The following is an 11,746-nucleotide window of genomic DNA, read 5'->3' on the forward strand; positions in this document are numbered from 1 at the left end:
CTACAGATACAACAGCTCCGCCAGCAGCGCTTCAGGCAAAACGATCACACAGCTACAACAGCACCGCCACCAGTGCTTCAATAGAAACGATCATACAGCTACAACAGCACCGCCACCAGCGCCTCAGGTGAAATGATCATTCCGCTACAACAGCATCACCACCAGCGCCTCAGGCGAAACGATCATTTAGCTACAACAGCACCGCCACCAGCGCCTCAGGTGAAATAATCATTCCGCTACAACAGCACCACCACCAGCGCCTCAGGCGAAACGATCATTCAGCTACAACAGCACTGCCACAAGCGCTTCAGGCGAAATGATCATTCAGCTACAACAGCACCACCAGCAGCGCCTCAGGTGAAACATTCATACAGCCACAACAGCACTGCCACCAGCACCTCAGGTGAAACGATCATACAGCTACAACAGCACCGCCACCAGCGCTTCAAGGGAAATGATCATACAGCTACAACAGCACCGCCACCAGCGCTTCAAGGGAAATGATCAAACAGCTACAACAGCACCGCCACCAGCGCCTTAGGCGAAATGATCATTCAGCTACAACAGCACCACCAAGGCAGCGCCTCAGCGGAAAAGCCCGTAGCCAACCACCAGCGCCTCAGGCGAAACCATCATTCAGCTACAACAGCACCGCCACCAGTGCTTCAGGCAAAACGATCATACAGCTACAACAGCACCGCCACCAGTGCCTCAGGCGAAACGATCATTCAACTACAACAGCACCGCCACCAGTGCTTCAGGCGAATCGATCATACAGATACAACAGCACCGCGACCAGCACCTCAGGCGAAACGATCATACAGCTGTGACAGCAGCCCACCAGCGCTTCAGGCGAAATGATCATACAGCTACAACAGCACCGCCACAAGCGCTTCAGGCAAAACGGTCATACAGCTACAACAGCACCGCCACCAGTGCCTCAGGTGAAACGATCATACAGCTACAACAGCACCGCCACCAAAGCCTCAGGCGAAACGATCCTACAGATACAACAGCTCCGCCAGCAGCGCTTCAGGCAAAACGATCACACAGCTACAACAGCACCGCCACCAGTGCTTCAATGGAAACGATCATACAGCTACAACAGCACCGCCACCAGCGCCTCAGGTGAAACGATCATTCCGCTACAACAGCACCGCCACCAGCGCCTCAGGCGAAATGATCATTCAGCTACAACAGCACCGCCACCAGCGCCTCAGGCGAAACGATCATTTAGCTACAACAGCACCGCCACCAGCGCCTCAGGTGAAATGATCATTCCGCTACAACAGCACCACCAGCAGCGCCTCAGGTGAAATGATCATTCAGCTACAACAGCACCGCCACCAGCGCCTCAGGTGAAACGATTATACAGCTACAACAGCACCACCAGCAGCGCCTCAGGTGAAATGATCATTCCGCTACAACAGCACCAACACCAGCACTTCAGGTGAAATGATCATTCAGCTACAACAGCACCGCCACCAGCGCCTCAGGTGAAACGATTATACAGCTACAACAGCACCACCAGCAGCGCCTCAGGTGAAATGATCATTCAGCTACAACAGCACCGCCACCAGCGCCTCAGGCGAAACGATCATACAGCTACAACATCACCGCCACCAGCGCTTCAGGCGAATCGATCATTCAGCTACAACAGCAGCCCACCAGCGCTTCAGGCGAAATGATCATACAGCTACAACAGCACCGCCACCAGCGCCTCAGGCAAAACGATCATACAGCTACAACAGCACCGCCACCAGCGCTTCAGGTGAAATGATCATACAGCTACAACAGCTCCGGCAGCAGCGCTTCAAGGGAAATGATCATACAGCTACAACAGCTACAACAGCTCCGCCAGCAGCGCTTCAAGGGAAATGATCATTCAGCTACAACAGCACCACCACCAGCGCCTCAGGGGAAATGATCATACAGCTACAACAGCAACGCCACCAGCGCTTCAAGGGAAATGATCAAACAGCTACAACAGCACCGCCACCAGCGCCTTAGGCGAAATGATCATACAGCTGCAACAGCTCCGCCAGCAGCGCTTCAGGCAAAAGGATCATACAGCTACAACAGCACCACCACCAGCGCTTCAAGGGAAATGATCATACAGCTACAACAAAGAACCCTGACCCCAAAGAACTAGTTAATTATAGACCAATCTCGAATCTCCCTTTTCTGTCCAATATGCTAGAAAAGGTGGTATCCACACAATTATATTCCTTCTTAGAGAAAAATTGTATATGTGAGGATTTCCAGTCAGGATTTAGACCGTATCATAGTACTGAGACTGCTCTTCTTAGAGTTACAAATGATCTGCTCTTATCATCTGATCGTGGGTGTATGTCTGGGTGTAAACACACCAATTTGAAAAACTAATGGATTGCATAGTCGATATAAAAAACTGGATGACTAGTAATTTCTTACTGCTAAATTCTGAAAAAACAGAGGTGTTAATTATAGGACCTAAAAACTCTGCTTGTAATAACCTAGAACACTGTCTAAGACTTGATGGTTGCTCTGTCAATTCTTCGTCATCAGTTAGGAACCTAGGTGTGCTACTTGATCGCAATCTTTCCTTAGAAAGCCACGTTTCTAGCATTTGTAAAACTGCATTTTTCCATCTCAAAAATATATCTAAATTACGGCCTATGCTCTCAATGTCAAATGCAGAAATGTTAATCCATGCATTTATGACCTCAAGGTTAGATTATTGTAATGCTTTATTGGGTGGTTGTTCTGCACGCTTAGTAAACAAACTACAGCTAGTCCAAAATGCAGCAGCAAGAGTTCTTACTAGAACCAGGAAGTATGACCATATTAGCCCGGTCCTGTCAACACTGCACTGGCTCCCTATCAAGCATCGCATAGATTTTAAAATATTGCTTATTACTTATAAAGCCCTGAATGGTTTAGCACCTCAGTATTTGAATGAGCTCCTTTTACATTATAATCCTGTACGTCCGCTACGTTCTCAAAACTCAGGCAATTTGATAATACCTAGAATATCAAAATCAACTGCAGGCGGCAGATCCTTTTCCTATTTGGCGCCCAAACTCTGGAATAACCTACCTAACATTGTTCGGGAGGCAGACACACTCTTGCAGTTTAAATCTAGATTAAAGACCCATCTCTTTAACCTGGCATACACATAAAATACTAATATGCTTTTATTATCCAAATCCGTTAAAGGATTTTTAGGCTGCATTAATTAGGTAAACCGGAAACACTTCCCATAACAACCTATGTACTTGCTACATCATTAGAACAATGGCATCTACGCTAATATTTGTCTGTTTCTCTCTTGTTCCGAGGTCACCGTGGCCACCAGATCCAGTCTGTGTCCAGATCAGAGGGTCACTGCAGTCACCCGGATCCAGTACGTATCCAGACCAGATGGTGGATCAGCACCTAGAAAGGACCTCTACATCCCTGAAAGACAGCGGAGACCAGGACAACTAGAGCCCCAGATACAGATCCCCTGTAAAGACCTTGCCTCAGAGGAGCACCAGGACAAGACCACAGGAAACAGATGATTCTTCTGCACAATCTGACTTTGCTGCAGCCTGGAATTGAACTACTGGTTTCGTCTGGTCAGAGGAGAACTGGCCCCCCAACTGAGCCTGGTTTCTCCCAAGGTTTTTTTCTCCATTCTGTCACCGATGGAGTTTCGGTTCCTTGCCGCTGTCGCCTCTGGCTTGCTTAGTTGGGGACACTTCATCTACAGCGATATCGTTGACTTGATTGCAAATAAATGCACAGACACTATTTAACTGAACAGAGATGACATAACTGAATCCAGTGATGAACTGTCTTTAACTATCATTTTTGCATTATTGACACTGTTTTCCTAATGAATGTTGTTCAGTTGCTTTGACGCAATGTATTTTGTTTAAAGCGCTATATAAATAAAGGTGACATTGACATTGACATTAACAGCACTGCCACCTGCGCCTCAGGCGAAACGATCATTCAGCTACAACAGCACCGCCACCAGCGCTTCAGGCGAAACGATCATACAGCTACAACAGCACCGCCACCAGCGCCTTAGGCGAAATGATCATTCAGCTACAACAGCACCACCAAGGCAGCGCCTCAGCGGAAAAGCCCGTAGCCAACCACCAGCGCCTCAGGCGAAACCATCATTCAGCTACAACAGTACCGCCACCAGTGCTTCAGGCAAAACGATCATTCAACTACAACAGGGCACCGCCACCAGTGCTTCAGGCGAATCGATCATACAGCTACAACAGCACCGCCACCAGCACCTCAGGCGAAACGATCATTCAACTACAACAGGGCACCGCCACCAGTGCTTCAGGCGAATCGATCATACAGATACAACAGCACCGCCACCAGCACCTCAGGCGAAACGATCATACAGCTATGACAGCAGCCCACCAGCGCTTCAGGCGAAATGATCATACAGCTACAACAGCACCGCCACCAGCGCCTCAGGCGAAATGATCATACAGCAACAACAGCACAGCCACCAGCGCCTCAGGCGAAACGATCATACAGCTACAACAGCACCGCCCCCAGCGCCTCAGGTGAAACGATCATATAGCTACAACAGCATCGCCAGCAGCGCCTCAGGCGAAACGATCATTCAGCTACAGCAGCACCACCACAGCAGAGCCTCAGGTGAACGATCATTCAGCTACAGCAGCACCACCACAGCAGAGCCTCAGGTGACCGGTCATACAGTTAAAAACCACACCACCAAGGCAGCGCCTCAGCGGAAGAGCCCGCAGCCAACCACCAGCACCTCAGGCGAAACGATCATACAGCTACAACAGCACCGCCACCAGCGCCTTAGGCGAAACAATCATACAGCTACAACAGCACCACCACCAGCACCTCAGGCGAAATGATCATTCAGCTACAGCAGCAGCACCACAGCAGAGCCTCAGACGAACGGTCATACAGTTAACAACCGCACCACCGAGGCAGTGCCTCAGGGGAAGAGCCTGCAACCAACCACACCACCACGGTGGCACCTCAGGCAGACATCCTGCAGCTAACAACAGCACCACCACAGCAGCACCTCAAGTGGACGAGACTGCAGCTAACAAGAGCACTGTTATCTTATTCAGACTAGATCAGTCAGTGTGAACGCGCAGTTCTAAGTGCATGTCTAAGACTGCTGACTGTTTCAATAGCAACTGGGAAGCTTCTAACGGCAGCTGCAGTGGCGCACTGACTTACTGTTCGGCTCTTTCATTCAGAAGGTGGGGCTTCCTGCGATCAAGCGACCTATTGAGCATTGCATGTTCTATAGTGCTTGCTCACACAGACCAGCCGGTCTCCTTCAACCTTCAATTCTATTTCCAAACCTCTTTCCGTTCTCCCCCTCCCTCCCTACATCTTGCAACACACCCCACTCACAAATATCCTTTCATTCCAACATCTCTTCTTCCACCCTTCCTCTCTCGCTACCTTCCCTACTAGAGGGCTGCATTGGTATTGAGTCCCACCGGGTCCCGCGAGACCCAACGCAAATCTCACGGGAGTGGGCGGTTTGAATTTTGCTGCGGGCGGGAATGGGTGGCTAAAAAAAACCACCGCGGGACAGGGAGGTTGCCTAGCGACATGATGGAGAAGATGTCAATAGATGATGTAGAAAAGAACCTCAAACAAGGTATTTACAGCACAAAAACTAAGCAAGGAAAGTCTGACATTTGGAGAAGTTTCTCAATTGTGGGAAGACGATGCGTCCGTTGCTTCAGTGCCAAAGCCGATCGATGATGAAATGGCTGAATATCTCAGAGACGCACGGGATTGGGACCGCAGTCGATCAGCAACATTCTCTTCCTCCACAGCAATATTGCAAAGTGATTGATTTGTTAAATTCATTCGTTAACGTTGTTTATTTCATGTTATTTATTAGTGTTGTTTTTTGAGCACAGCCCCTCGTTGCCATTTGTTAATTAGGTCAAGAGGCGTGATGATGCCGGTGTTATTGAGCAGGCTGCCTAAGTTTGAATGTTTTTATTCTTATTTGTATTTTTCAAACAGAATACCTGCGACATTTGGCTAATAATTGTAAAACTGCTGTTTTTCATGTAGCCTAGTTTATCATATTATGTATTTTTTTTTTCAAAGCAGTCTATTTTTATGTGCAAAGTTTTTGATAAAAACAAAATTACATTTGAATGTATTGTGTGTTTTGTCTTTTTTTTTTTTTTACATGCAGGCCAGGGAAACGAAACAAACAACCCCATGAATCTCTTTAATAATATCAATATAATAATATAATAATATCAATACGTGTTTTTTTTTTCCTGCGGGACGGGAGAAGACACAAAATCAATGCATCTCTATTATTGTGCGGGAATAAATTCTCAGAGTATTGCTGATGCGGGCGGGAGTGGACATACATATTGCGGGAGCGGGCGGGAGTGTAACACATACGGTAATGGTCAGAAATTCGGCGGGCGCGGGCGGGAGCGGGATGAAGAAAACAGTCCCAACATCCCTTCTTCCACCCTTCCTCTGTCCCTACCTTCCCCTACCTCCTCCCCCCTCCTATATCCTCTCATCCTCAACCCCCCCCCCCCCCCCCCCCACTCAAAGACATCCTTTCATCCCATCATCCTCTCTTCCAGAGAGTTAGCCCTGCAGTGTCTCAACGACCATCCGCTAGTCACACCATAACGAGGATACAATCCTTTCCTTTTAATGATCCAGCGCGCGGTTGATTAGAACGCAGACGAAACACTTTAGCCACGGATAAAACAATGAATCGCGGGAGTCTTCGAGCGGAGCTCCGCGAGTCAATGTCAATGTCAATGTCAATGTCACCTTTATTTATATAGCGCTTTAAACAAAATACATTGCGTCAAAGCAACTGAACAACATTCATTAGGAAAACAGTGTCAATAATGCAAAAATGATAGTTAAAGGCAGTTCATCATTGGATTCAGTTATGTCATCTCTGTTCAGTTAAATAGTGTCTGTGCATTTATTTGCAATCAAGTCAACGATATCGCTGTAGATGAAGTGTCCCCAACTAAGCAAGCCAGAGGCGACAGCGGCAAGGAACCGAAACTCCATCGGTGACAGAATGGAGAAAAAAACCTTGGGAGAAACCAGGCTCAGTTGGGGGGCCAGTTCTCCTCTGACCAGACGAAACCAGTAGTTCAATTCCAGACTGCAGCAAAGTCAGATTGTGCAGAAGAATCATCTGTTTCCTGTGGTCTTGTCCTGGTGCTCCTCTGAGACAAGGTCTTCACAGGGGATCTGTATCTGGGGCTCTAGTTGTCCTGGTCTCCGCTGTCTTTCATGGATGTAGAGGTCCTTTCTAGGTGCTGATCCACCATCTGGTCTGGATACGTACTGGATCCGGGTGACTGCAGTGACCCTCTGATCTGGACACAGACTGGATCTGGTGGCCACGGTGACCTCGGAACAAGAGAGAAACAGACAAATATTAGCGTAGATGCCATTCTTCTAATGATGTAGCAAGTACATAGGTTGTTATGGGAAGTGTTTCCGGTTCCGGTTTACCTAATTAATGCAGCCTAAAAATCCTTTAACGGATTTGGATAATAAAAGCATATTCGTATGTTATGTGTATGCCAGGTTAAAGAGATGGGTCTTTAATCTAGATTTAAACTGCAAGAGTGTGTCTGCCTCCCGAACAATGTTAGGTAGGTTATTCCAGAGTTTGGGCGCCAAATAGGAAAAGGATCTGCCGCCTGCAGTTGATTTTGATATTCTAGGTATTATCAAATTGCCTGAGTTTTGAGAACGTAGCGGACGTAGAGGGTTATAATGTAAAAGGAGCTCATTCAAATACTGAGGTGCTAAACTATTCAGGGCTTTATAAGTAATAAGCAATATTTTAAAATCAATGCGATGCTTGATAGGGAGCCAGTGCAGTGTTGACAGGACCGGGCTAATATGGTCATACTTCCTGGTTCTAGTAAGAACTCTTGCTGCTGCATAGTTTGTTTACTAAGCGTGCAGAACAACCACCCAATAAAGCATTACAATAATCTAACCTTGAGGTCATAAATGCGTGGATTAACATTTCTGCATTTGACATTGAGAGCATAGGCCGTAATTTAGATATATTTTTGAGATGGAAAAATGCAGTTTTACAAATGCTAGAAACGTGGCTTTCTAAGGAAAGATTGCGATCAAGTAGCACACCTAGGTTCCTAACTGATGATGAAGAATTGACAGAGCAACCATCAAGTCTTAGACAGTGTTCTAGGTTATTACAAGCAGAGTTTTTAGGCCCTATAATTAACACCTCTGTTTTTTCAGAATTTAGCAGTAAGAAATTACTCGTCATCCAGTTTTTTATATCGACTATGCAATCCATTAGTTTTTCAAATTGGTGTGTTTCACCGGGCTGCGAAGAAATATAGAGCTGAGTATCATCAGCATAACAGTGAAAGCTAACACCATGTTTCCTGATGATATCTCCCAAGGGTAACATATAAAGCGTGAAGAGTAGCGGCCCTAGTACTGAGCCTGGAGGTACTCCATACTGCACTTGTGATCGATAGGATACATCTTCATTCACTGCTACGAACTGATGGCGGTCATATAAGTATGATTTAAACCATGCTAATGCACTTCCACTGATGCCAACAAAGTATTCAAGTCTATGCAAAAGAATGTTGTGGTCAATTGTGTCAAACTCAGCACTAAGATCCAATAAAACTAAGTGAACTCAATGCATTGCTTACGGCAGCCACCTCAACTTTCTTGAGCAGCGCACGTCATCCAAATAAAGGTAACCTGCCTGTCCCCAAAACGTCACCGTCTTCGTCGCTGTCTTATGACGACCACACATTCATATACTATACACATTGTTTTGATTTTTATGGATAATGAACTCGGATATTTTTTTATAAATGAAAGGTGGCTGATAATCTGGGATGAATGAACATTTAATTGCTTATTATATGACTACATCGTCACACTCCACCCCTCTTTAAGAAAAGCTGGCCATTAGGGTAAGGCGTCAAATCATATGTCTTCAATATTTTTCTCAGTAAATCCAAGAAACTCCTCCTCATCACTGTCCTCCTTAAAGATTTCTAGTAATAGATGTTGTTGTTGTGTTTCAAGTTCTCGTGCAGACGGGAAGCAAGGTTTGAGCCTAGAGACGTGTACCAGTCTTAAGTCTTCTCCAGTGTCCTCCAGGACGATTTCATAGTTCAGAGGTCCTAATTTCTGGACTATCCTGTAGGGGCCTTGCCATTTTGGAGCAATTTTTGCTGAAAAAAACTTAAGTGCCTTGGAATAAGGGTGAGTGCGCATCCAGACTCGGTTCTTCTCCTCATACAACACTTCTCTCCGATTTTTGTCATAGTTACGTTTTTGACGTTGACGTGCTGAATGAAGTTTCTTCTCAACATACTCCTTCATTTGATTTAATTCTGCCAATTTGTCATAGCAAGAATCATCAGGAGACACATCTCGTGGTTGCAATAGCACATCCATGGGGCCTCTGAGCGAGCGATTGAGGTTCAACTCTGCTGGTGTAACTCCTGTGGACTCATGGACGGCAGAATTAAGAGCAAATCTGAACTCTGGTAGGAGCTTGTCCCAATGTTTATGATTGTCACTGACAAACGAGGCCACCATCGTTTTGAGTGTACGGTTCACTCTTTCAGTGAGATTTGTCTGTGGATGGTAGGCAGTTGTCATTTTGCGTCCGATGTTCCATTTTTTACAGAGCTTCTGGAACACGGAGGAGACAAACTGTGATCCTTGATCAGACAAGATGTAATCTGGGACCCCCCATCGGGTAAGTATTTCTCTGATGAGTATCTGTGAGACAGTTTCAGCTGTGGCCTTGCGTAGACTAAAAAGCTCAATCCAACGAGAATAGTAGTCCACAAAAACTATCAGAAAAACATTCCCAGAGGAGCTCCTGGGGAATGGCCCCATCAAATCCACTCCCAGCATTTCCCATGGACGTTGTACAATGGTTTGTTGCAAAAGGCCAGGAATTCGACGACATTCAGGCTTGTAACGTTGACAAATGGGACAGTTTTGTACAAACTCTTTGACATCTTGGTTCAAGTTAGGCCAGTACACCAAAGCTTGCAACCTTTTGAATGTTTTGAATCTGCCAAGATGACCAGCAAGAGGGTCTTCATGAAGAACCTGGAGTAACTGAGATCGGAGAGGTTTTGGTATGTAAACTTGGTACACAATTTTGTGTGGAAACTGGACAACTCTGTAGACTTTATCCTCTAATATGGAAAATTTGGTAGAGGAATTGACAGTGATTTCTCCTGATTCCACTATTTGTTCGTACAGATGGTGAATGTCTTGATCCGTCTGCTGTGCTTTCCAGATGTCATAATCGGTGATTGGCAGATCCTCTGTTTTCTCGGGTTTCCCCTTCGACTTCAGAGATAAAGCAGTGGAACAAGTTAGAAGGCCCGGTTCATTAATGTCAACAGGAGCTCGAGACAATGCATCAGGAACCGTATTATACTTCCCCTTCCTATACTCCACTGTGAAGTTGAATTCCTGGAGTCGAAGAGCCTACCGAATTAGACAAGTGTTAGGTTTCTGTGTTTTGAAGACCCACATCAAGGAAGAGTGATCAGTAATGACTGTGAAGAATTTTCCTTCCAAGTAGTACCTCCGTTTTTCGAGGGCCCACACGACTGCCAAACATTCTTGCTCGGTGGTCATGTAATTTCTTTCTGCCGGATTTAATGTACGACTGGCAAATGCCAGGACTTCCTCAGTGCCCAGTCCTGTTTGCTGCATGAGAACAGCTCCTAAGCCGACCTCACTGGCATCAGTGTAGATGACAAATGGTAGATTCAGATTAGGATGTCCCAACACAGGTGGAGACACAAGGAGCTGTTTCAGAGCTTGGAAGGAAGTTTGACATTGCGAAGTCCAAAAGAATTTGACACCTTTCCTTTTTAAGGCATTCAGGGGTTCAGCCACTTGCGAGAAGGGTGGTACAAACCTATGATACCAACCAGCCATGCCTAGAAATCTCTGGACTTCCTTTATGTTCTTTGGCACAGGAAAATCTTGGACTGCTCTGGTTTTCTCTGGATCTGCCTTGATACCTGTATCAGACACAATATGGCCAAGAAACTTCAGAGAAGTACGGAAGAAATGTGTTTTCTTCATATTAACAGTCAGGTTTGCCTCTTTCAATTTATCCAAAACAGCCTGGATGTCCTGGAAGTGCTGTTCCATTGATGAAGAGTATATAATTATATCGTCTAAGTAGACGAAACAGTTCTTTCGCTGTAGCTCTCCCAGGACTCTCTCCATCAACCGCTGGAAGGTCGCTGGTGCATTTTTGAGACCAAAAGCCATGACCTTGAAATTAAATAACCCCTGATTGCAAATGAAGGCAGTTTTATCTCAACTTTCCTCTTCCATTTGAACCTGCCAATATCCACTGTTGACATCCAGGGTGGAAAAAACAACAGCACCACTCAACGACTCCAGAATTTCCTGAATTGTAGGAAGTGGATAGGCATCTGATTGAGAGACTGAATTTACCTTTCGGTAGTCCACGCAGAAACGGTAACCACCCACTTTTTTGGGAATCAATACCACTGGAGAAGACAATGCGGAGGAGGAAGGCTCGATGACATCAGCAGCTAACATCTCATCAATCAGTTGTTTGATGACCTTCTGTTTCGTAGGAGAAACACGATAAGGCTTTTGTCTTATAGGAACATCTTGGGTAACATAAACTTTGTGTGTCAAAACACTTGTTTTACCCAAAACC

This window comes from Carassius carassius, chromosome 21, assembly GCF_963082965.1.
Source record: "Carassius carassius chromosome 21, fCarCar2.1, whole genome shotgun sequence".
Lineage (NCBI taxonomy): Eukaryota > Metazoa > Chordata > Actinopteri > Cypriniformes > Cyprinidae > Carassius > Carassius carassius.